Source organism: Phasianus colchicus, chromosome 5 (assembly GCF_987193195.1).
Source record: "Phasianus colchicus chromosome 5, bPhaCol1.hap1.1, whole genome shotgun sequence".
Taxonomy (NCBI): domain Eukaryota; kingdom Metazoa; phylum Chordata; class Aves; order Galliformes; family Phasianidae; genus Phasianus; species Phasianus colchicus.
In genome coordinates this window covers 50,888,412-50,914,021 of record NC_143440.1, presented here as the reverse complement: position 1 = coordinate 50,914,021, position 25,610 = coordinate 50,888,412, and the positions used below count along the sequence as shown (strand labels likewise).

General features: G+C 47.5%; 1 long non-coding RNA gene across 1 annotated transcript; it reads right to left on the bottom strand.

The window, feature by feature from the left end:
• On the bottom strand, window positions 1-24,935 carry LOC149917919 (uncharacterized). The gene is made up of 3 exons (XR_016467065.1): window positions 24,807-24,935; window positions 1,784-1,959; window positions 1-339 (listed from the first exon to the last, which is right to left on the bottom strand). It is a non-coding gene; the product is annotated as an uncharacterized LOC149917919 (long non-coding RNA).
• Between the last annotated feature and the right edge of the window lie 675 nt (window positions 24,936-25,610).

Genomic DNA, 25,610 nt, shown 5'->3' with positions numbered 1-25,610 from the left:
GGTTCACAATACAATTTCTTGCACTTCAGTATTTAAATCAACATTTTTTGGAGTGGTGGAGGCAGCTTTCCTCAGGAGCAGTCTGGCATTCCCATGGGAAGGGAAATAGAAACTCACCTGCAATTGCTCTCCTAACATGTAGTCATAGCTTCAAGCTAACCTCTCTAAGAGAGAGTAGAAACTCAGAGCTCCAACCTTTGATGTAATACATTCTCCTCCATTTATTCCACATGTAATCCTGATATTTCAAATGCGGCTGATGGCTGGGGGGAGGAGCAAGAAGTCAAAGCTCATTCTTCACTGCCATTTATATAAAGAAACACTTCAACACATGAAAACCTGGAAAAGAAAAAAGAAAATCAATGCAACCTCAATTTGGCAGCAAGTGAGGGATTAATCAGCAACTAAAACAATTTTAGAAAATGCCACGACTTCAGTTACATGGGCGTAAACCTTCAGTATACAGATCCAAGCCTGCTCAGAGGCACCAGGTGGCTCTGTTAAGCCCGAGCTGAGTTCCAGGCACAGGGAGCTGCCCCCACTGTCCGTGCCTGCAGCATCAGGAGTGATGTTAGAAATGACTGTTTCCACACTGGCTGTCATGACTTAGAAGGAACAGCCACGGCCTGTTGCATAAATGTGAACAATATTCTCTCTTTTCGAATGTGGATTTTCATACAAGGGGAACTAATGGCTCTCTCAGAGCAGTTCTGGTCTATCTTGTCAATTTGGTTTCTAGTCATGCATGCTAAGTGAATTTTTATAGCTGAGCTAGGAGTCCTTAAAAACAGGCCTTACACTGGAAATGCAGATGTGCCTTACTGTGGGTTGTGATAGGAGAGCATCCCTGCCCCTGGGGAGCCAGAGCCTGGAAATCAGAATTCCCTTTTTCAGAGCAGAGAACGTGACTCCCTGGCAGTCTTTCATCTGCACTGAAAGGCAGGAAGGGGAGACAGAATTATCCCCTCATTACAATAATGCTCCTCACACTTTCCCCAGCTACTCTCTGCAGGCATTAGCAGAGGGCTTTGGCTGCCTGAAATGCCAAATACCTACAGCTCCAGTTAAAAGCAATGAGAGAGCAGAGTGCTCATCAGCTCTGCAAATCAGACCCACAGAGTGTTAACCAGAGGCTTTTGTAATAAAAATAATTAATTAAAAAACAAAACAACAACAACAAAAAAAAACCAGACTCAACTTTATTCTTTACTGAGTGACTTTATTCTTTAATGTGAGAGCTTTGGTTTTGAAAAAAAACTATATATTTTACTGTCGGATTCCTCTTATGGCCTCCCCACTGTAAGCTGAACAACACACAGACACACATCAATACATTTACCTGCTTACTTCACTTCTGGAAAAGACAACAAATTGTCTCAGTCATCTTCACATCCAGCAAAAAAAAAAAAAAAAAAAAAAAGAAACTGACTTTTTTTCAGCCAGTCAGTGCCAATTAAGATGTGAAATGTGGATAATCTGCTATTCAGTAAATATCCCAATCACTCGTGTTGTGCAGAGTGGATACACACCCACACTCAGTGGCAACCTGAGCCTATTCTAACACTGGTAAAAGCGAGAGAGTAGAGGCTATAAAACCTTATTACTTATTTATTTAAACAGCATAGCCTTCCTTCATCTCATGACTCCTTATGGAAAACCCATGTGACGAGCAACTTCACAGGACGACACGATCCACAGGCACACCGCCTCCACGGACGTCACTGCCTTTGTACTGATGTGCAGCAGCTGGGGATCTATCGGAGCGCTCCCGGCAAACACCCACCTCTCCAGGCACAGCTCCATGGCTCACAGCAGCTGCCCCACGCCCCGCAGCATCCAGCAGCATCTCCTCCCTCCTGCAGGTCTGTGCTGAGCGCCCACTGCCCGGTGCTCGCGCAGCAGAGAGCCAGACCTGGACCAGACTCTTCAGATACTTACAAAGGAAAATCTTAACAGCATCTGTGAATAGAGTTTAAGAGAAAGCAACCAAATAATACCACTTATGTTAACAGATTGAAATGGTAGCTATGGTGACCACAGACAAAGAACAAACCATTTTGACTGAATTCAGTCAATTCCTTCTGACAACAAACTGCAAGAAAAAGCAAACTTTTTAAAATCCATAATGAAGCCATTATAACAAATCCATTTGTCTCTGTTTGGCTTTTTTTGCTTTTTACCTTTTACTTTCAGCTATTGCACAAAATCTGTTAATCACAAATATAGTCAAATGCATTCAGTCTACCAAAAATGGGGATTTTCTTACTGTAAAAAAAACGGTATCTTTTTTTTCATTGTCTGCATTTTCAAAACAAAAGGCAAGGAATAGTTACTGTAAAATGACAGACATTCATAATTCACAGCATGCGTTTTGCAGAATCAAGGCTTGTTTGTAACAGCTGGGTTGCTTTCCCTGTCCTGACGTGCAACCAGTGCCTGGAGCCACTCCCTGCCCTAGGGGTGTACTCTTGTGCCAGATTTCTCCTCGGCCTGGTGGCTGCCCTTCTGGCCAGGCCTGGGGGAGTGCAGCTGAGCTGGGAGAACGTGGGGAACAGCAAGGCAGGAGCTGGGGGCTGATCCAGTGGCAGCACAGCACAGTGCTGGGAGTGATGTGGAGCTGCCCGCGTGCTTCTCAACTTCCACCCTGAGAAGCTACAAAGGGCCAGCAAAGGAGGAGGAGGAAAAAGAGGAAGAGGAGGAGGCGGCTCTGGTGTGAGCATCAAGATGGAGGCTCCGGGTCTCGGGGAGAAATCATCACTGCCGATCCATCCTGAGACCACTTGGGTATTCCCAAAGCTTGCTGCCAGCAGTGCAGAGCTGCTGTCAGCGCCATGAGTGCTTAATCTTTAACTCACTGTGCACAGTGCCTTCTGCAATACCCTACAGGCTGCAACATCCATCCAGTATAGATTTGTAACGTAGCCATGCTTTTGATGCTCAGTAGCAATAACTAGATGTTTCTGCAGCGTGCTGACCCTCACAGCCCTAAGCCAGCATTTTTGTCTGCTTAACTTCATCATTCTCTAAAGTACACCTCCCAGCAAACCAACAAATGAGCATAAAACCACAAACATTATATCTGTCACAGGGCCAGCTGGGGCTGCTGCCCACAGCAGGACAGCCCAGCCCCACAGCCCCACTTAGGGCCCCATGTCTTGGCCTCGCGTGTCTTCGATTTCGCGCTTGCCTGTTCAGAGGGCAGGTCTGTGGGGGGAAGGCAGGCGAAAAGGAAAATACCACTGCTTGCTCATGTGTCCTTTTGATATCGCCTGGAAACAGTAAAAAAAAAAAAAAAAAAAAAAAAAAAAAAAAAAAAAAAGTTCCTTTGATTTTATGTGCAGTAAACCCTCACTAGATGGCTCCTTACAGCAAGCGAATCAGTCCCCACAGAAAAAGCACCACCAGCAGGAATCTGTGCTGCATTGTGTGGGGACACAGCAGGCCCAGCATCTCCAGCACACCCCAAACGCCTTTCCTTACTGCTTCTAACTCAGCCCATCTCACATTCAGCTTTCACATTCATCCAGGCCCTGTGCTGCTGCAGGTGGAACTGGTGGCTGAGTGGCATCACACTCGTCAGAGAGCTCAGAAATGGCCCCACAGCACAGTGCTGTTTGCAGGGTGCCCCCAGCTGCCAGCAGCACTCAGCCTCTCACACAGCGCTGCGGGCTGCAAGGTTCGCTGGCTGTGCCCTCATTAGCGAGCAGCGCTAATTGGTGTCTGTCCCGCCTTGAGATACACATGAGTACTGCATGCTAGAATGCTGGCGTACAGATAGGGCGATTATAGCTTCCCTGCAGTCCCTGCAAAGTGGTGGGGATGAGGCCAGAAATGCGGCCCGCTCTGCTGTGCAGAGACCTGTTTGGTTTCTTGTTGCTGAAAATCAGCACAGATAAACGCACTGAACCAGGTCATAATCAACCCTGATGCAAATACCCGGATTAGAGGACTACAGCAATTACGGTAAAGAAATCGCTGGAAGAATTTCATTATAAATGCTCAAAAGAAGATGCTCGCCCATCTCGCAAACAAGCACGAGCCACGCCACACCAGTTTGACAATTCACTAATAAAGTCATATTTGATCATCTAAGTAATGGAGCTGTTATCTCCCCATAACAAATTGGGACTTTCAGACAGCTAAACATTTGTCTTCTGCTAAGGATGGACTTTTCTATCTTAGCATTCCCTTGAAACACAGTTGTTTAACTCAGGTCTTAAAGACCGGATTAAAAGAGAATATTGTTTGCTTTTTATCATGCATACAAGTTTTACCGCCGCCATCCTTGCCGCTAACAAGCTATTTAGCAGACTCTGTGGTGGCAAAGCCCACAGATTGCCCAAGTGATGTTGCCACAGCACCCAGGGAGGAATTTTTACAGTATTGGCTTCAGCTGGAGCTTTATGGCTGCAGCCCAGGGTGTGGGCAGGGATCCTGGTGACGAGGCTGCCGTTGCCCCCTAGCACAGAGAGCTCCCTGCCATGTTCTTCCTTGTCAGAACAGTGAAGAGGAGAGGCCTCTCTGAGAACTGTTGGACCCAGCCACGTCCCCGTGGCAGCACCTCGAGCATTATCGGCCCCTCCATCCTTCCTCCGTACATTGCACGCAGCAGCAGGGCATGGGTAGGGCTCTTATCTCAGCTTGCTGCAGCCCCAGCCCTTCTGCAATCAAATGAAAATAAACAGAAAGGAAAAAAATGTTCGGCTTCATAAGCCTTTTTTTTTTTTTCCATGTGTAAATTATGTATCACACTCATTACAGGAAAAAGGAAGATGTAGACTTGGAAATCAGCTGTGGGCTCCTCCATTTTCCCTACAATCGTGCAAGTGTTACAGCTGTACACACAGGGGACTTTCTTTTTTTTTTTTCTGCATGCAGCTTTACACCAAAATAAAGGCCACAGTTGTTCTCATTGGTGATTAGGCTCAGTGCTGTGCCTCTGGGAATGGGGAAGCACCCAGACTCAGAGGAACACAACACTTAATGAGTCCTTTCTTTGAAGAAGGGAAATGTTTTCAAAGTATTTTTTCTGAGCTGGCGGAAGCAATGCAGAGGCTGTACGCACATCTTCTGCAGGAGGAGGCAGGTAAAGCACCACCAGCCGTGCCTGCTGAGCAGCAGCCCCTCACCCAGTGCCTGACCCTGTGCTGGCAGCTATCAGCACAGGATCTGGTCCAGGGCACCATGCCGGACCTCAGCAGGGCCTCCGGCAACTTCTTTTTTTTTTATTAATCCTGAATTAATATCCAAGCTTCAAAGGCATGGATCTAGAGGGGGGGGGGTCTCTTCATGCAGATACTGTGTGTCCTGGAACAGATCCTTTAATTTTGTGATGAGCTGGAGTTGAAGATATTTGTATTCAAATCCTCATTTAGGCTCTAATGCTCTTTAGTGTTGGATACAGGGCTTTTAGGCTGGAAATGGCACACTTGACTTTACTATCACCCCAAACACACAATCAGAATTTAAGCTGCTGTTTCTCTCCAGCCTTTTCATGCTGCTCCCAACGCTCTCCCAGAATTTGGAGTGACTCTGCTGCATTTACTCTACTAATAAAATATACTTTGCTCTGTGTTCTTTCCCCTACCTTCTCCTCAAGTCTTATGCTGTCAAATAAAATCAAGGTTTTCATATGTAAAATGGTTATCAGCAGCTCAGGTTTTACTTACAGTTCCTTGAACAGGCTGCAGGGATGCTACATGGGAAGAAGTATAACATAATAGCGTATACTCCGGTACAACCTGCAAGCATCATGCTGTACAGGGTGTCCTTTTAGGGTTTTCCATCTTTGCTGATGATAACAGCAGCGGTATTATTCATTTTGCTGGATGTTAAAAATAAGACTGCATTTTGCTGTTACGAACAGTGAAATTACCTGGTGTGGTGCTCACGGTAGATCAGAATGCAGCCACATTTCAGATAACCTGGCTGGTTTCTGTGTCCACTCCGCTGCCTGCAGCCCCCAGCCTGTAACACCAAACAGCCCTACCCACAGCCCTCACCACGGCCTCCCAGAGCTTCACGAGCACTCACTGCACTGTTATGTATCAGCTCTGGATATGAAATAGCTGAAAATTAGGGCGAAGTAAGACACTGGACTGCTGCAGTCAGGGGCTGGTGGAGCTGTGGTCCAGTCCAGGTGCATGACAGCATCCCCCTACATGTGCACCGAAGGAAACCTCCATCCAGAGGATACAATGCATTGAAATCCTTGGCTATGCACAAAAGACATGCACAAAGGATTCGTTTGGAACTCACTCCTAACTCTGCTCATCTCTTTTATTGCTGGTGGCTCTAGGAACAGCAGCAGCTTTCCTTAGCTCTCCAGCAAGGGATTCATTCTCAAGCACACACACTCTGCACAACCGGACCTGCTGTGTTCATCAGACACAGACTTTTCCCCCAGATATTCACAGCTGTGCTGGACACCTGATTTAGAAGCTCTGGTCGTGCCATCAGCAGCCAGAAACATCACACTAAATCAGCTTGTCTGCTCAAAGCAAGTGTGTGCAGCTCACAGCTAGCTGCTCACTGTGACGTTGCTCACCAGTGTTAGTGCTGGCCACTACTGAGCCAAAGGAACACCAGCACCAGGGAAGGTGGGGGGTTGCTTGCAGGAAAGGCATAAAAAAGAAAGTGAGTGTGTATGTATGATTGGGGTTTCCCTCATCTAAATTATTTACCATCAATTGACCCAGCCCTGGATTTTAATTTATAATTGTCCCCTTGGTGTGCTCCACATAGAGGAGATGTTGGTATTAACCGCAGGTGATTCACGGCACAGTTGGGAGGGGGGGATTATTTTGCCAGTAATAACTTCCTTTAAATATGGAATTGTGATCAAAGCAATGTGGTTCTGATTTTTCCTCTATTTTTGGCTCTGTAGCATGTTTCTTCTTAACAGTAAGTTAACATTATAAGCATGCTGTGACTTTCCAATATAGCGAAGCTTTAATAATTTGCAGCAATAATTATTCCTTCTTCTGTCTCCAATTCAATTTGGTGTGGAATTCCCATCTCCCACCACAAAGCTTAGCTCAACAGTATCTGTGTGAGACAGGCTATGAAACGAGTTTGCTGTAATGGACTTCATTAAGGGACAGCCAAATTACTTTCATCTGTAATCTATTTTAAATGGCAAAAAGGGCTTTTCAATAAATATTTTTCCTTCCAAAGTTATCCATCTCTGTGGAAAGGGGAATGGTTGTTCAGTTTTTTTTTTGTTGTTTTTATAAAAGGGTTTCAAGATGATTTTCTGGATTTGTTTGAATAACAAACATTTAAGCCAGGAATGGAAGTAGCACCTTTTTTCTTTCCCTGAACCACAAACCATGCCAGGAGTGCTTGTGTTTTCTCCTACCCTGGTGTCACCTGCTGTGTGCCAGCCACTGCTAGACCTGGGTGGCCACCAATGTGTGGATTTGATGGCCTCAATTCACCTTCACCAAGCACCCAAGCAGGGATCCACTGAGCACAAGCACATAGATGCTATCTGAGGACCCATTAGCCCCAACCCAAACAATGAACACATGTGGACCAATAACAAGCAGTGGGGAGAGTCTTAGCCAAGCCCTACTCACAAGGGCATATTACTCCCCCACCAAATAAAAGCCTTTACTTAGTATTTAGCTTTGTAGCAAGAAGCCTCTCCGGCCTGTTCCTAAAAGAGATGTTACAGTTAATTTAGTGTAAAATTATCACCTGCTGTACAATAAAACAACAAACTGCAGTCAAATAATCTCTTAATAAATGAAAATGTGTAATAAACTGTGTCAGCACCACAGAGAGTTGGCAAGGCTGAATACCCTAAAGGTACCAATCCAAACAAATTCGCCATACAATATATGGCCTGTGTCATTTCTGGTTCTTATCAGGGATGATTCATCTGGGAATCCTTGGCGCTGGTTTTTACATCTAAAGGCCAGGCAGTTATTATAATGATATAATTTCTGCTGCATTAATTAAACATAATGCATGTAAGCCCCTTTATAGGGGTCTATAAATTCATTGTAAACATATGCTGTATGTGCAATCTATGAAATGCAATGAAGAGTCTCATAACCATCTCTCTTTTCCAGAGCGTGAAGAGAGGTCTAATGATTGGCATGGAAAAAAAATTAAAAATAGCATAAAGGCAAGTCTAACATTGTCCCTGCAAACATTAAAACTACATCTATGGATGGAAACTCAGGTGCCTGTCAGTGAGGGGGGAAGCAGGAAGAAGCACAAGTACAGGCTTGAGCTGGCCATAGAATATGAAACAAAGCACTGCTCTCTCTGCTGCAGGCTTGGTGTATGCAGATGAAAAATAGTCTATCTGTCCTCAGTACCTCACTTCATGTTAAGTACCACTCACTAGTCTTATCATAATGCAGCTCCCGCTACTACCAACAACCCCAGCCCATCAATTTCAGTCTGGTACCATAGGCAGAACAACAATCTTTCCAGTCTACCACCTCACACATATCTTCCAAACTGGTCCTCACATCTTCAGGCAGAGAACTGTGCCCCAAAAACCCCTCGGATCCCCATCTCTTCATGGTGCTTTCTGCAGAAGAGCCATGGAAGAGTCCCTCCGGGGTTCAGGATTGAGGGAAGGAGACTGATACAGCCAGAAGGCTCTAAGGAGATCTTATAGACACCTTCCAGTATCTAAAGAAGCCTACAGGAAGGATAAGAAGGGACTCTATCGAAGAGGGTGGTGACAGAACAAGGGGCAATGGCTTTAAAATAAAAGAGGAAGTACATAAATCAGACACCAGAAAGAAATTCTTCTTTATGAGGACAGTGAGGCCCTAGCACTCCTTCTCAGAGAGCCGTGGGTGCCCCATCCCTGGAGGTGCCCAAGGCCAGGTTGGATGGGGCCCTGGGCAGCCTGAGCTGGTGGGCAGTGTCCCCACCCAAGGCAGAAGGTTGGAATTCGATGGTTTGTAATGCCCCTTCCTACCCAAATCATTCTATGTTTCTATAGTTTTGACTGGGCACCCAGAGGAAAAGCAGTGTAATTCAATCTCCAAGACAGCTGGCACCATTTGGCACATTCAAGTTCCCAGCTAGCAGGTAGTCATGCCACCCCTCAACCACCATGGAGACCCATAGATGTCTGGGTACAGGGGAAAAGGTCCAGAAGCCATAGGGTAACCACAGTGTCCACCTTATGTCTCTTACAGGGCACACACCACAGCAGACAGCACAAAAAGTGAAAGGAGCCCCTCTCGTTGCTGCCACCTCCCTGCCTTTCATTAAATGGAGGAGCCTAACGGCAGGTGGGGTGTCACCAGACCACCCAATCTGTGGCATGAGAGCCAAGAGGATGTCCATGGAGCAGATCTGGAGGCACAAGTTTGTTCATAGCACTCTGTCACAACTGCGAAATGTATGTCCAGCATTCGTGTGTTGTCCCTGAGAGGCAGAGACCCATCACTCACACAGAGGAAATTAAAATGACAGCTAGAGATGTCCCCTGCACCCAGCTCCCTCTTTAGGAAACTCCCTTTCCGTGCCAGCAATCTGAGTAAACATCCTCCAACAACCTCCATCTCTGCCCTTGCTGGACAACTTCCTCACCAGGCAACATAAGCAAAGCCTTTTCTTCAAATTGGGTTAAAATGAGTGAAAGATAAATAAAGCATTTTTCCTCAGTGACATCAAACATTGTTAATAGAAGTGATGAGCGGAACGCATGAGCCCTACCCAACTGCAGGAGCAGGCTTCACACTGTCCTCATTCCCATCTCAAAGAGATGAGGGCTGGGGCTGAGATGGCTCATGGCATCTTTTGCACATATTTGGGGATATTTGGTGCCCTAGACCCCCAGCTCCTGGAGTTATAAGAACACTGAGAGATATTGCTCTTAAGAAAAAAAAAGAAAGAGGCTTTTAGATCTTTTCCTTGCTGGGAAATCCAGGAAAACAACAACCAATGCCTGAACACGAGATTTGGCTCAGCAATTGCACCACTCAGAACAGCAACCAGCACCATGAGATCCGCCTCATTCATCCTCAGCCACAGGGGCCAGCAATGGGACTCTGCTGGGCTGTCCAAACCCCACCAGGAGCACAGCAGCCATCCCATGGGTTTGATCTGGATGGAACAGCCATGAAGATGCATCCAAAGGGCGGAAGAAGGAAACTAAGCAGTCCCAGATGCCACTGCTCAGCATTTAATCACAGCACTGCGGCAATGTCCTGGCACCACGACAGCCAGCGGACTCCGATCCTTTGCCGGCGCCACGGCTGCGCCCATCCCAGTGGTTATCCCCATGCCACACAGCTCCAGGCTGCTTTCTCCTTCAGCTCTCACCTCTTAGATATACTCCGTGAGATTACTGCCTTTTCCACAGACAGGGTGCTCCCAGAAAAAGCTGGAAAACAACCAGTGCACAAACTGACAGCTCAAAGCAGCAGTGTGCACAGGAGAGCCTTGGAAGTCAATCACAGTATAAGGTTGGAAAAAGCCACTAAGATCATCTAGTCCAACGATCAGCCCATCACTACCATGCACACTAACCGTGTCCGGTGGGGTTTGTGACCTCCACAAAGTATTCTCCTTCTGAAGGCAGAGGGGAGGGACAAATAACACAAACATGATGTTGTTACAGTGGTTCTTGGCCATTTGACACAAAGAGCCCTTCAGCCCCACTCCACACATTGGCTACGGTGATGGGCATCACGTAGATACCCATAGCTGCTGCTCAGCAACAGCCAGTACCTCAATGCTGAGACAGCACAAAAATCACTAAAAGATGGACATGACAGAAAACCTGTCCCCACCCAGGACAGCCAAGGTGACAATAGGATCACATCACCTCACCGATCACCAGGACAGCACTGCAGCAGGGCCCCATGGGCAGGAAGCAGCCGAGCTAGGAGCTGAGGGGCCCAGTGCCACTGCAGCTGTGTCCCTGCAGGCAGCAGGGCTCTGTGTGTGTGTATGTACAGCACGTGGCTCCACATCCTCTCACCCCACTGCATCTGCCTGCTAGAACAGTAAAACTGCCCAGCTCGCTACGGCTGCAGTTTATCATATATCATACAGCCCTCCTTGCGCCTGCATGCTCTGCCGAGGTTCGCTTTCCTCAAAACATCCCTCTTTACTCAACCAGAAGAAAAAATGTAATTCAACTGGGGGATGACGTTTTGGTATTTTTCTGTTTGGCTTTCTATTTCTTCTGTTTTTTTCCCCTCAAGCTAAATCAAGCCCAGGCAGCAGAATTACTTCAGCCTACAATTAGTTCCTTTATTAACTCTTTAGGGGCAGGAGGGAGGGAATGTGAGTGGTCCGGAGCGCTGAAATGATGAAGGTCAGAAAGGAGGGGCCATGGTCCCCTTATCCCAGGGCTGTCTGATAGCAATAGGACAAGGGGCTTTAAAGAGAAAGAGGGGAGATTTAGATTAGATATTAACTGAAACTTTTTTTGCTCAGAGGGCGTTGAGGCCCTGGCACTGCTGCCCAGACTGCTGTGGGTGCCCCATCCCTGGAGGTGCTCAAGGCTAGGCTGGATGGAGCCCTGGGTGGCCTGAGCAGGTAGGGGGCAGCCAGCTCATGGCAGGAGCTGGAGCTGGGTGGGCTTCAAGGTCCTTTCCAACCTAAGCCATTCTGTGATTATGATTCTCTGTGCTATGGGAATGGCCATTAATAAATAAGGTTATTATTATTAGCACTTCAGTTGTACGTGAATTTAAGCACTAGGTTTGGTACTGAACCACGATGTTAAAGTCCTTAATTAAAATTAAGCAAGATTAAGTAGAAATAGGGAAAGGGTTTGAAGCAAAGCATTTTTTTGAAATTTTCAGGGAAAAAAAAGAAAACAACAAGGAGTTAATCAGTTTTAATTTCCCTTAGGTGTCAGCCATTCTGGCATCACTGGGTTCTTGCATGCGCTGTGAAAGAACCCCCCTGCTCCCACTATGAGCTGTAAGGCTGAGACAAACACCAAAGGTTTCACTCAGCCTTCCTCTGCCACCAGATCAGCTGCACCCCCTGCTGCAGGCACTCGCTTCAGGGCAGAGGTGCAGGAGGGTTTTCACACCGATCCCTAGGCAGGAGTTGCTGTACAGCTCCAGCTGTGCCCACGGGACTGCTCTGCACTCCCACTCCCAATTCTGCAGCCAGAAGCCGCAGCTGGATCCCGTCTTTCCTAGCAGACTGTTTTTTCCTCTCTGCTGACTGCAAGCCTTGCATGGAACAAAAGCTAACCAGAAGCAAAACCAGAGAAAATGCAAAAGGCCTCTTCCCATCTGCACTTTGCTGAACTATATGGCTATTTCTCATTCTATTTTACCCCAGACCCAGTTATGGTAGGGAGAAAAGGGGAAGTTTAAGTGATGTAGAAGCTGCTAAACATTTTCATCAGGTCTGGTGAAAATGCACGTACATAAAATGAAATTATAAGAAAAAAGCAATAAAATAAACATACACAGTGCAGTCTACAAGGCAGCCAGCCATCAGGTACAGGCAGAGCCTGGAAAATTAGGGCTTCTTGAATGAGCCCTGAGTTCTCCTGCTCACAGCCTGCAGCAGCACAAGGCACTGCTGTGCGAGCTGGGGAAAAGCAGCAGCCAGAGCTCTGTACACAACACAGCCACCAGGACACAACCAGATTGGCAGAACTGGAGACACAGGTGCTCACTGGTGTCATCTCTGCCTATCAGTGGGTTCCACTCTGCAAGGTTGCCATGCTTTGTGTTCTCCTGCAACAAATGTCTTTCCCAGGCGCATCTAGGGACTCAGCATCCCAAGCACAGAGTCATTAAGGATGGAAAAGACCTCTAAGATCATCTAGTCCAACCGTCAATCCATCACTATCATTTTTGCTCCTGACTAACTCTGCTTATCCACACCATTTGAGTCCTAAAACCCTACTGTGGGCCCAGAACCTGACCATCCCTTAGATAAACATTCTGGTGCAAGGCCAGGTAGGATGGGGGCCCCAGATCTGGTGGGGGCAATCAGCCCACAGCAGAAGCATGGAACCAAGTGGGTTTCTAAGACCTTCCCAACACAGACCATTCTGTGATTCTATGCTATTTTCCCTGATTTTTTGCAACTCTCGCATATTTCCCAACCACCTCCTGTGGAGCTCCTGCTGCCCTGCAGCAGTTCACTTTTCTCTTGCCAGCGTTGGGGCAGAGCATGACTTTCCCAAGAGTCCGCCAGCAGACTCTCCTGTTGGGCTGCTCTGCTGCCCTCAGGCACAGCAGGGCTCCCCCTGCTCATCACAGCACATTTCAGCTGTGCTTCTTCATGAGCAGTAGCAACCGCCCCAGCTGGGAAAAAGGGGGAATTTCCAGCAGCCAGCTGCTGCAGGGGATCAGCAGTGCATATTCTGGGGATGAGGCAGCGGCCTAAGAGGAAGCAGGAGGGACGAGAGCAGCAGTCCTTCCTTCTTAATGGCAATGATTCATTCACAAAAGTTAACTAAGTGAAGTTTTTCTGGAGAACACAGCAAAGTTTGTCCCTGCCATTAAATATATACATATATAGTTTTCATTCAAAAAGAGCTGTTTCTAAATTTTCCATTGAGTGCTTTCAGTTTCCTTGGCCTCTTTTCCCACGAAAACTTTTAGAAAGGCAGAGGGGGAGGGAATGACAAGAGAAGGCTGTGCAAAAGCTCCTGCACGCTAACAAAGTCACTGCATAGCTCTGCAATGGAAACAGCATTTTTATTAAAGATCTCGCGCTACCTTCTTGCTTCACTGATTTTTAGGAAATTTGGGCGTATTTCCCTCTGGGCCTGCTTCCAAGGAGCTCCAGCAGGTGTTTACAGCACTAGTTTAGCCTAGGGAGAGACCAGGCCTAACGTTCCCTTCTCCAACATGGAACTCACTCCCAGGGGGATGCACATTGTTTGCAGCATCCCCTGCTGAGCCCCTTGAACCCAACAGATCACGTCAGATGCACAGAAGGATGGGGAGGTGGGATTGGGAACATCAGCCAGAGCACTGCAGAGCTGTGGGCATTCGTTGTGCCTTCCTTCAGCTGCTCACAGCTCTCCGTATCCAAGATCATAAAATAGGACTAGGCTGAAATACAGCACTCTCACCTTAGCTCCAGAGCTTGCAGCTGAACCTTAACTACTCCTCCCAGCTGTAGATCATAAATCAGCCTGTCTGTCAAAAGCCCACAGGTTGGGTTGAAGTAGAAATTTCTGTGCAACTAAATATGGAGGAGATGAAAGTAAAGAAAAACAAATCACAGAAAGAAAATAAAGTGACATAATGCACTGAGCAGGAATTAATGTGGCTCTCCTGGTAGCCTTCTGGAAGGAGTCTCCCAGCCCTTCAGATCACTCCCAAGATGCTGGCCAGGAGGACAGCTGTACAGTGGGAACACAGTGCATTCCACTGAAACCTGGATGGAGAGGTGGCTGTGAATGGTGAAACTGCATCTGGAGCATATAAAGACTCCAGCTGTCCTCCTGCTCACTTTTTCTCCTATGGACAAAGGTCACATTGCTCAGTCACGGCAGTGTTTGGGATATGAGGCGTGGGACAGTATTGCTGCAGGACGAGGACAATGAGGAAGGGGAAGTGCTCACAGTAGAGCAGAAGGGTTCAGACTGCAGCCAAGGAAACATGTCTTAGAGCTTACACATTTTATAACCACACCACAGTTTCTGGCCAGCTGCCACCACAGCTCACTAGCTCTGACCTCACAGCTGGCAAAACCCTGAGCATTTCATTGATAAGTGCCCACCTCCATCCTCACCTCTCCCCACCTCCGACAGGGCTGTTCCTGTCCTACTCTGCCCAAGCTGCTGCAGCTAAGCGCAGGCTATTTGCTAACCCTTACACCCCTTTTAGTTTTCACTTTTTAGTGAAAACTTGAGTGAACATCAAACCAGAGGCCACCAGGGAGCTGCTCCTGCCCTGCCATCCCCATCCCACTCAGAGCCCTTTGCTCATCCCCACAGCCATCATCCAGCATTGTGCCATTTCCTCACTTCTCCCTCTCCCACACCAGATCATGTTGCCCTCTAGTGGATTTGAAATTATTAAAAAAAAAAAAAAAAGCAACGATGATGGCTGGGAAAATTTAAAAAAAAAAAAAAAAAAAAGGCAGCCAAGTGCCCGTCACTGCTCAGTCCCATGAAAAGTAAAGCAGGTTTTACAAGTAGGGTGAATACAATTTACAACCACTCCACAACACAAGACAGAGGCCTTTGACACACCATCTGGACCACCTGTGCTTCTAGGGCTGAAATCTGTGTTATCCACAGGCTGCTGTATTTTGTATAAGCAAGCAACAAGAGACATCTCTCCTCTCAGCAAGGAGAAATTTAAGTGAACGGTTACCAACCTCTAAAATGCAAATACTTTGGGGAAAGGAAACACTACAGCTATGCAACCAATGTGGTGGGTTAGAAACAAAGCAATTGCTGCTCACTGCTCAAGTCTGCCAGGGGGCTAATTGCACTGCTCCCACACTGGCATCTGATGAAAAAAAAAGCAAAATATCTCCACTCACAAAAAGATTTCAAAGGATCTTGCATGAGCCACAAATCACTGGGATGCCAGCCCATGCCTTCTGAAGCAGGGGCAGCATAGCTGAGAGCTGCCAGCTTCACCCTCTGGGAACTGGGCATGCCATGTCCCAAGGCCAAGCCCTCAAGCCGTGGTTCAGACCTGAGGAACTCCCAGAAGCTCAAGGCAGACTGGAGCAGCCCCTTCCCCAGCTGTGTTTTCAGAGAAACTCCATGAGACCAGGTGAGCCATTTGAAGATAGATGTGATAGATGCCCATGGCCCCAGCAGCTTGATTTCTTTTGAAAACCAACCCCAAGTCCAGTAATGGGTCAGCATGGATCTCAGCACACCTGTTGCAGTAACTCTGAGAGCTTCAGCAGAGAGAGTTAGGATAACAAGTCAGCTCTTCCACTGTGGCCACAGGTCAGACTCACCAGGGCTTGGTGGAAAATAAGCACAAAGGAGAGGAGAATCAAGCCTTCATGCAACTCCTCCACTCAAAGGAGTAAAACTAAAAAAACATGGATATTTCCACCACAGAGTTCAGCACAGACCAGTCTCCCCCTGCACACCAAGATAGGCCTCAACCTCCCCAAGAGATCACTGGCCATGCTGGGAGCAGGGGTAATTATCCCATTTAGCTTTGGAGAGATGGTCACAGTCAGAAGACTTTGGGCCTCTTGCAGGCCTCCCCCTGGATGCCATTTAACAATTCTGTTCAAAATATCTTTTCCTGCGGGGTTTGGGACATTGGATGGCTGTCACCAAATGATGACTGCAACTCCATCCATCATGAGTAATCCATCATGAGCATTTGCTGAGGGGAAACTCATCCAGGCTCAGACATTGACTGGAGCCTGCTGGGGTTGGCACCCACTTCCACATGAGGACTTCCCCCCTTCCCCCCCCCCCGCACTCCTCCTGAGGGGACTCCGGGCATTACCAGCCACCAGACATCAACTTCCCCCAGGAATCTTCCCATCTCCTTCACCTACTCCAGCACTCCACACGCTCCTCTGCTGCCCAGGTCAGACCATATTGGAAAATGAGTGTATTTTCCATCACATACTTAATAATAAGGAATAAGTCATCCCTAAACTTCTCAGTCATTCTAGTAGTGCTAAATAGTGACAGCATTTACTTCCAAATATCTTGAGAGCAAAATTTTTAACAGGTCCCAGGCAGAGCAGGAAATTCAGCAGGCTATTCAGCTATTTGGGACATTGAGTCTGAATTTGAAACAAATCAGTTGCCTTCCTGCTTGCCCTTTGCAATCCATTTTCCCAGAAGTAGCTGCCTGCGTTTCCAAGACAACAGGCAACTTTTCTACTTCTCTCATGATGTGAGAACTTAAATCAGCTCCTGTGGGAGATCTGACAGGGGGGGCAAAGGCCATGGAAAGGAGAAGCATTCCCTTCAATACAAGCCTCAGAGGGCACAGTCAAGAGTGGCAGTGCATTGGCAAAGCTGCCCAGAGTTGTGGTGGGGTCACCGTCCACGGAGGTGTTCAAGAACGGTGGAGGTGTGGCACTGAGTGACGTGGTCAGTGGGCATGGTGGGGATGGGTTGGACTGGGTGACCTCAGAGGCCTTTTCCAATCTTAATGATTCTATGATTCTATCCACAAGTTGAGAAGGAAAATGCTTTTCTATTTCAGTTCATTTTATTCAATGAAAAGTTTCCAAACACACTTTTCCATTATTACTCATGAAAACTTTTATATGAATTCAACTAGTGCTTAGTTAGGTCTCCTAAGCCGTGGATAGAACCTCATTTCATCTGATCATTACTTGCAAAATTAGTTCTGTGGGCATACCACCTCCTTGGGGAATCAGACAAGTTGAGAAAATTTCCCTCAAGGGAATCACTGGTTGAATGTGAATATTAAATTTTCTTCTCCGTTGCTGCTCTAACTCTCTAGTACAGTTTGAGCACACAGTTGCAGACATGAAGTACAGTATGTTTATCATCAAGATGAAATTTAGATTTTGTCTGGGAACTCACAGGGGCTGAGCTGCTGAAAGTGTGTTTTCCTTCCCACCTCAGAGCAATGGCCCGTTCCCTTCCTTACCTTGAGGGCATCGTGCACATACATCCTGCATAAGGATGGTTGCACAATGCCCATAATGCCCAGGTGCTTGGCAGAACCACTCCCCACACAAGTGGTGCTGTTGGGATGCCAAGGGCTGTGTCTTCACAGCTCGAACTTACAGGTGCCCTCAGGTAAAGCCCAATTCTGAGGCTAGATGAAACAACCAACTATGGCTGTGCGGCTCAAAGAGCAGAACTCTCCTCAGAGGAGCCCCTGGTGAAACCAGCAGCAGCTCCAAGAGCAAAGCACATTTTTACACACACATACACAAAAAGCATAAAACACCAGCATCTACGAGAGAAGGGATGAACTCACCTGTGCCAGGGCACTTGTCAGTGCCCCAGCAAGAGGAAGGATTCCAGTCCCCAGGGCACTTAATCAGGCATTTAAAATAATAAATCTTATTACAGTAAGCATATTACTGTTAAGCCTTCAGCTGTTAGCATTCAGCCGTTGTTGGAAGGGCCAGATAAGCCACACAGCAGCAATGCACCTAAAGCAGCAAGACAATCCATTGGAGAGCAATAGATGCTCCCAACTCAGCTCAGCCAGCACCTGTCCCTACAGCAAGCAGTGCCAACACCATGGGAACACTCACTTGTAACTGTGAGTGGTGTTCTCTAGGTCCATCTGCTGCAAACACACCTTCCCTCATCCAAAAATCCACCAGCACACCAGCTCCACAGGTCCCACTCAGAATAACTCAGATAGGCAGGTTCTCTCACAGAGGGAAGCAGCTCACACTGCACTCCCTATCATTAAGGTGCACAGAGCTCTTGGACATCACTCAGGCTCTGTTTCTCCAACACTCAGAAGCACACTCAGGCTTTACCAGCCTTTGTCTAGGCTCTTACACCTCCAGGAGATGGAAGCACACCTTCATCCTCCAGGTTAGACAAGACAAAGGTTCCTTACAGGCAATGCTCAGCCCTCCAGCAGAAAGCACTAAAAGCCCAGCTCCTCTCCAGCCCAAAGCCCAGAATGGTCACCCAGCCCCCTGAACATACCAGCACCTCTCCACTAGAAAACCCAAACCAGCCCCCACCCCCTTGGGTGCCAGCAATAATAGCTAACAGCAATCACATGGGGGCCCACCTGCCTAAATGAAAGCTTTGGCCACCTGATTCTCATAGGTCTGGTGAGGGATTTAGAATGAAAATATCATCAAGTTTGGAAAAGACCACTAAGATAATCCAGTCCAACCCCAATCCAGCCCTGCCGTGCTCACTGACCACGTCCCTCAGTGCCACATCTCTGCAGACTTGAACACCTCCAGGGACAGTGACTTCCCACCACCCTGAGCAGCTGTGCCACTTGGAGAAGAAATTTTTCCTAGTGTCCCACCTGAACCTCCTCTGGTGCAACTGGAGAACAATAATCTTACAGAACCAGGCAGAAATCCTGCTGGGTTACACTCCTGCCACCTATTCTTCCTTGTGTCATGGGTTGTTACTTATTCTCCAAGAGGCTTTAATGTCGGTCAGCCTGTTATGTGCCATTTGTTTAACACAGAGGTTACTGTGAATGTTCTTTTTGATACTATCAGCTGTGATTCTAATGCTTCAAGATAGCATCAAATTATCTAATGTTAAGTAAACAAACCCAAGAGTGCCGTAAAAAAATAATGGTTTGGAGGAATGTCTTTTAATTTCTATGTTTTGCCTTTCTAGGGCAAAATTATAAGCAAAAGTTGAGAGCTGGAGCAGAATTTAAAATAAAAGCTGAGCTTTTAAATACTGGGAATGGATGTCCCGGGGCTCAAAAAAGATCCTTGAATACTTGAAGCCAGAACAGCTTTACAAGAACCAGCTGTGCTGAAACCATTCACCTCACTTTTTACACGCAAGGTAGGAAACTGCATTTTGAAGCATTGTATGTGATATGAGCACCCAATGGGAATGGAACAAGAAAAATTCAACCCTTATTGAGTGTGAGGAAATGCAAGCAAGGTGTCTGCTGATTGACTCAGCTGGTGACGGACGCTGTCATCATTGTCACTTACTTGATTTCCTTCTCTCCCCATACCTTTAAGCTCTGCAGAGAGCTCTCTGCTGCTTTTTCTAGAGAGGAATGACACTTCATTTCCACAGGAGCTGCTCAGGCAAAGGGTTGCTTTACGGCAGGGGGTGGCTGGTTTCCTTACATTTCCTCTCTCTTTGTTTCACAAGGAACAGAAGAGATGTGTAAGGGTAAGTGCCAGGAGGGCCTCAGAGGCTGTTACCCATCCATGTGCTCAGATCAGCATGAAAGCTGCAAAACATTGCTGGCTTCAGGAATGAGCCCAGTATGAGACACAGCTGCCTGCTCAGTGTGTTGGAAATGGGCAAGTAAGGTGAGACCTGTGCCATAGAACAACGCAGATCCAATTTCATGTCACTGCCCAGGATGTCTCCTTCCCTAGCAAACAGGCAGAGAAACTCTCCTTGGTTTCTTACCACCGTGACTATTCCTGTTGAGGAAACCTAGGGAACCCTTCTGTAGATTATGTGCTCTTGGGTCTTACTGACAGCCCCAATGGCAGAAGGTACCCAGAATAGTCCTTCCAGTGCATGTGTGCCTTCTCCCACCTCAGGAGAGAATATCCACTGGAGCCAGCAGGGAGGATGCACGCAGCCCTGACCCCACTGCCTTGCCCAGGAGGAACCTCCTGAGCCCTACAGCAGCAACAGGGCTGGCAACAGTGTGGTCTCTCCCAGGGAACCTTTCCCAGGCCATCTGGGGCAGCAACAATGACAAAAACAGCTCAGTCCCATTAAGTATGAGTCACACATCCTGTGACAGCCTCTGTGCAGTCCCTCTGGGAGACTGAACTTTGAGAAATACCACCTAGCACTGGTTCTATAGCCCCCAAAGCTGTGCCATTCAGCTTAGTGCTGCCCAGCAAATTACACTGCTTCTCTAGCAGAGTTGGTTGGCACCCAAAAGCAGAGCCCAGCCCTGTGCTCACTTCACTGGGAGCTGTTTTATACATCATCATCTTGCTGGGGAAAGTCCATGCTAAAATAAGAAGTCTGATGTGAGATAGTACCGGTGCTTACAGCCTGGGTTTGAGGGTCTTGAGATGTTCACTGAAACATTTTTGCAGTGCATTGATGCTACCTGAGCAGCCTGCAGGATACAGAACTGTTTTTTAGAAAGTCCTCAGCTGTTCAGGATGAATGAGGCTATCAAAACAGCTTTAGTGTATGTGGCATTCAGCCATTTGGAAAGGCTGAATGAAATCCAGCGGTGAGAAAAATCTTGATTTCACTTCCAATTTAGCATTTTAAGGGCTGACATGGGATTACTCTACACGAATGTGCTGGTATCAAACCCTTTGGCTTCAGGCCTTTTCTGAGCTTGACGAGAAATTGGGTGTCTGCAGCCCCAGCTTCTTGGCCACACCAGGCTGGTACCACAGACTGCTTCTGTCCAGCTCATCTCCCAAAGACACATTTCAGCCCTGGCCTAGATGGCTGAAATTCACATTCAGAGCTGAAGCCATGCCAGCCTGTTTGGGGCTGGCCCTGCTCCTACAGGTCTGCTCCAGAGTGCTGTTCTCAGCCTGTCACTGCAAAGAGCACATGGGATTTTGGGATAGGAGAGAGGAGATGGCTCTGGGACCACTGAGAGCATGTGAGGATATGTATTTGTGTATTAGTTAGAGCCAAACACATGGAATAAGTGAACCCTGACTTGAGTGTGTTTTTTTTTCCTAGAAAACTATGAGTTTTCTAGGCAAAACTTTTCTGATCAAGTTCAAATGCAGGTACCTCACATCTGCTGCGCTCTCATCCTTTAGTACAGTCAGCTGGCACCCCAGTGCAAAGCTCTGTTTCTAAGGGGTCGTTCCACTGTGAAGCTGTTTCCAATAGTTTAAAATTAGTTACAGATTTATAAACAATCACATATTTATGTAAGGAGAGGGATTTTTTTTTTTTTTAAATAAGCATTTAATAAGACACTTGGAATATGAACTGGCCATGTTTGAGGATTTTGTTCATTTTTATGGCGTTTCTGCCCATTTATTTTATGGGATCTGGGGAGTGCAAGCTAAAAATGAGGGCTTATAAGAGGTCATAAAAGAACAGAACGGTCGTATTTTTCATGGCAGTTTGAACAGGCTGAAATAATAACAGCAGTGCTTTTTATTTGCATTTTAGCCAACAGTTTTCAGCCAAAGGTAGAAATAAAAGCACACACACCCCAGCCTGATCTTGCTGAGCATTGCTTTTCCTTGCACTGGGCTGACTGTCCTCTCCCAGACATTACACAAGCCTGAAGCCCATGTTAGCCGACCCCTCTTTGGGTCAGCTGTCCCAGCACCACTGTGCCGATACACTTGGCACTTCTGTCCATTAGATTCGGGTTGGATATTGGGAAAAATCTCCTCTCAGAAGGAGCACTGAGGCATTGGAACAGGCTGCCCAGGGAGGTGGTGGAGTCACTGTCCCCAGAGATGTTCAAGAACTGTGGAGATGTGGCATTGAAGGATGTGCTCAGTGGGTATGGTGGGATGTTTAGATGTTTGGACTGGGTGATCTTAGAGGTCCTTTCCAGCCTTCATGATCCCATGATTCTGTGATTTTCAGGTCTTCAGCAGGCACCCTAAGAACAAAGAAAACCCACATCCATTGGCCACCTGGGGACAAACATAGCAGGGGTCTCTGTGGCCCAGACACAGACGAGGACAAACTGGGAGGTCACCACTGTCACCAAGGGCTGAGCTCCCAGGCAGGCCAACACTCAGGCTCCTGGCGTGCAGTCGGTCACACATCTCACACGGCAAAGTGCCGAAAACAAGAGAAACAATTCATTGTGAGCCTCCTGTTTGTAGTCAGGCCTGTCCTCTCGTTTGCAAACAGGGTTATCGGTGCCACTAGGAGCCATTCCCCTGATGCGACTGGAAACAAAGGCTCCCTTTTCAGGGCTGTTTATCCAAAGCAAAGAGGGATGTGGGAGGAGGTGGGGAAGGCAGAGGCAGGACAGCCCCCAGGCAGGTCGCCCCATGGGAGATGAGGTGCCTTTGGGCTCAGAGGGCTGGGGAGAAACAGCCCCATCTCAGCTTGCCCCACCAGCTCTCCCCTCCCACCATGCCTTCTTACAGCACCTGGTGGCACATAATATATTTGTCACAGTACGTCTGGAGACAGGGGAGAGGTTTTGCAGGCTTGTTTTTCCCAGGATAGCACTAGAAAGCTGCTTCCTCCCTGTTAGGGCCCCGCGTCTGCTCCATGTGAGCTGAGCAGGCTCCGAACAGACCCTATGGAAATCCACCAACGGGTGTGTTAGACCATGCCTGGACACTTAATAAAGTGGGAGAGACAGTGAACATGACATTTAATTATGGGAAAGAAAAACGAAGTCTTTTACTCTGCATTTGGCGTTCTCCCAACACCCAGAGTTAATTGTTAGGAGGGTATATTAGAAGGCAATGAAGGAGAAGATTGAAAACCCTGATTAAGCCAAGTTCCTGAAAATGCTGAATTTATTGAATTTTGCATGAGAATACACAGACTGGGCCGTGCCAAGGGCCGTGCCAGCATCCTACTGAGGGCTCAGGGGTCTGCATTTGTTGGGGGCACAAAGCTCTGAGCCCCACTCTCTTGGTGGGATGGGCAAGCCTTGCTGCAGTCCCAAAATGGGGCAGGTTGGGTTGGGTCTGCTAGGATAGATGCTCCCGAAGCATGGGCAGCCCCTGGTGTGGGTGATGCCCAAGACCACCACTTTGCCCAGGAACTCAGTTTTCCAAAAAAGGATCTTACAAGCAGGAGGAAGACCAATTTTTTTCTTGCCTTCTTGCCTTTTTTTTTTTTTTTTTTTTTTTAGCTTGAAAATCCACTCCAATAAATACAATCCGGCTCGTGCTACACCTGCAGTAGCCTTACATTTACTGCAGGGGGTAACCTTCGGCTGCTGATGCACTGCTCCTGCAGCAAGGCAGGTTGGAGCAGACATCAGGAGGAAGCTCTGCTCGAGGAGCACTGTTGGTAATAGCTTGCTCCTCATTTAATGAAAGCGAGCTGCTGGTTATCCTGGTTTCAGATAGCTTAAGAAAATGATCCTTACATATATTAAAAAGGCAGAAAAAATCCAGCATTTGGAGTAGGGTAACTAAAACGATTATTTTGCAATAGATTAGAAATTATAGCCTCTATTTATTGAGAACCCCAGAACATGACATCACCCTGAGCATGACCACAGGAGCAGCCTGCTGTCCACATCTCCCCACTCGGCCACCCCAAAGAGCACAGCAGTGTGGGCACAGCCACAGGCACATGCTGGGATCTGCTGGGGGCCTTCCACACAGCACACAGTACCTCCCTCCCACTTCTCTCATCTTACTTACCAGGATCGGAACAACAGAGCAGCACCCAGAGCCCACGGATGCCAGCAACAACTCAAGAAAAGCTGCTTTTATTCTATGCAAGCAACCGAAGACCTTGAACCCTTATCTGACACATCACAAGGACAACAGAGAAAGGTGCTTGAATGCTGGCCAAACTGTAGGTTTTTTCTGCTCCATAAAGCACACGGTTTGCAAGAGCAGCCTGTCTTCGCATGAGCTGTATGAAACTCTGGGAAGTTCTGTTGCTTGCACAAAATCCCACCCCTGGAGCTATACGGAACTCACCATCACAACCTTGCCTGCCCCATCCCATTGCTGTGACATTTATAAGGAAGGAGCCCGGGACTGTGCCCAGGTGCCACAACCCCCATGTGTGCCCCAGCACCGCTGCTCAGGGTCACAGGACAGGTCAGGGAGTGGAGCCGACCTTTCTGCCATGCAGCAGCCAGGCTCGGGTGTTTCTCAGCTCGCTATTTATACTGGGCTCCTGTTTATAGCTATTTTGGTTTTGTTACCCATTTCATCTCCTCTTTACATAACCTTTTCAGCTCTCTTGTGTTTCTGTTTTCTGGGCTGGAGGCACAGCAGGAGGCAAAGAATGCCATGCAGTGCAGGCAATACCTGGGAGTGTGAGCCCGTGGCTAAATTCAGGGCACAGCACAGCATTCCATGACAGCCTCTTGCTAAAATGCATATACAGAAGCAGTGGGGGAATTCTGGCAGGGATAACCACGCCGTAATCCCTCAGCCATTCGCTAACCCACAAAAAGACAAACGAACAGGCAAATCTGATCAGACAGCAACGATAATTTCAGTGGCAAGAGCAATGGAGAGCTGCATAAAACGATGTTAGCGCAGAACCCTGCAGGTAAAAGACATTGCCACCTGGATTGTGGATGTCTTTACATACAGAAAATTACCTTCTCATCTCTGCATAGAAGACAGCTACCGATTTAGGAAAAGAAAGATCCAAATGAGGAACCCTGCTGTGAGTTCTCTGTGGTCCAACCTCCTGATTATACTCGGATTTGAAAATTTCATTAGAAAACAATTACAGAGAAACCGGAAATATCAGGGAGGCTTAATCAACAGACCCGGGGGATTTCTTGGCAGCAGAGCAGCCCCAGGCACTGCTAGAAGACTTCTGAGTGCGTTTTTATGAAATGAAAGGGGAAGAAAGATTTCTTTTAAGCAGCACTTCACAGCGAAAGGGCGTTTGACTGATAAATCAATATTCTTTTTCAACATGAAGCAAGCAGATTTCCTGTTTCAATGCGCGTGATGGAGCCCCAGGTGCTGCTGGAGCTGCCTGCAGCCTCCTCCACCAACAGGAGGAGCCCCCCGAAGCGCCGGCCTTTCCCTCACCCCCCTTTGTTATTTCTGCAAACCCGACGGCAGCCAAGAGCTGAGAGAATGAACAAATGGGAATAAAAATAAGCCCTCAAAGATATGCAAAGCATCCACTATTTTTTTTTTTTAAATCCTCCTGCTTGGCCATGTCTCCATCACATTTTACAATTCTAACAGCAGAAGGATTTAGACAGCAACAGCAGCCCAAATGCAGGCTTGGAGTGAGCATGACGACACATAGACCTGCTTCTAAATGGAAGAGCTGCGGCTTCTTCCCAGACCCTGGCACCTCATCCTGTATCCAGCGATGAGGTCAGGGCAATTTCAGTCTGAACAGCTGGATCCCTCTGGGCTGCGGACGGCCGCACGCCCAC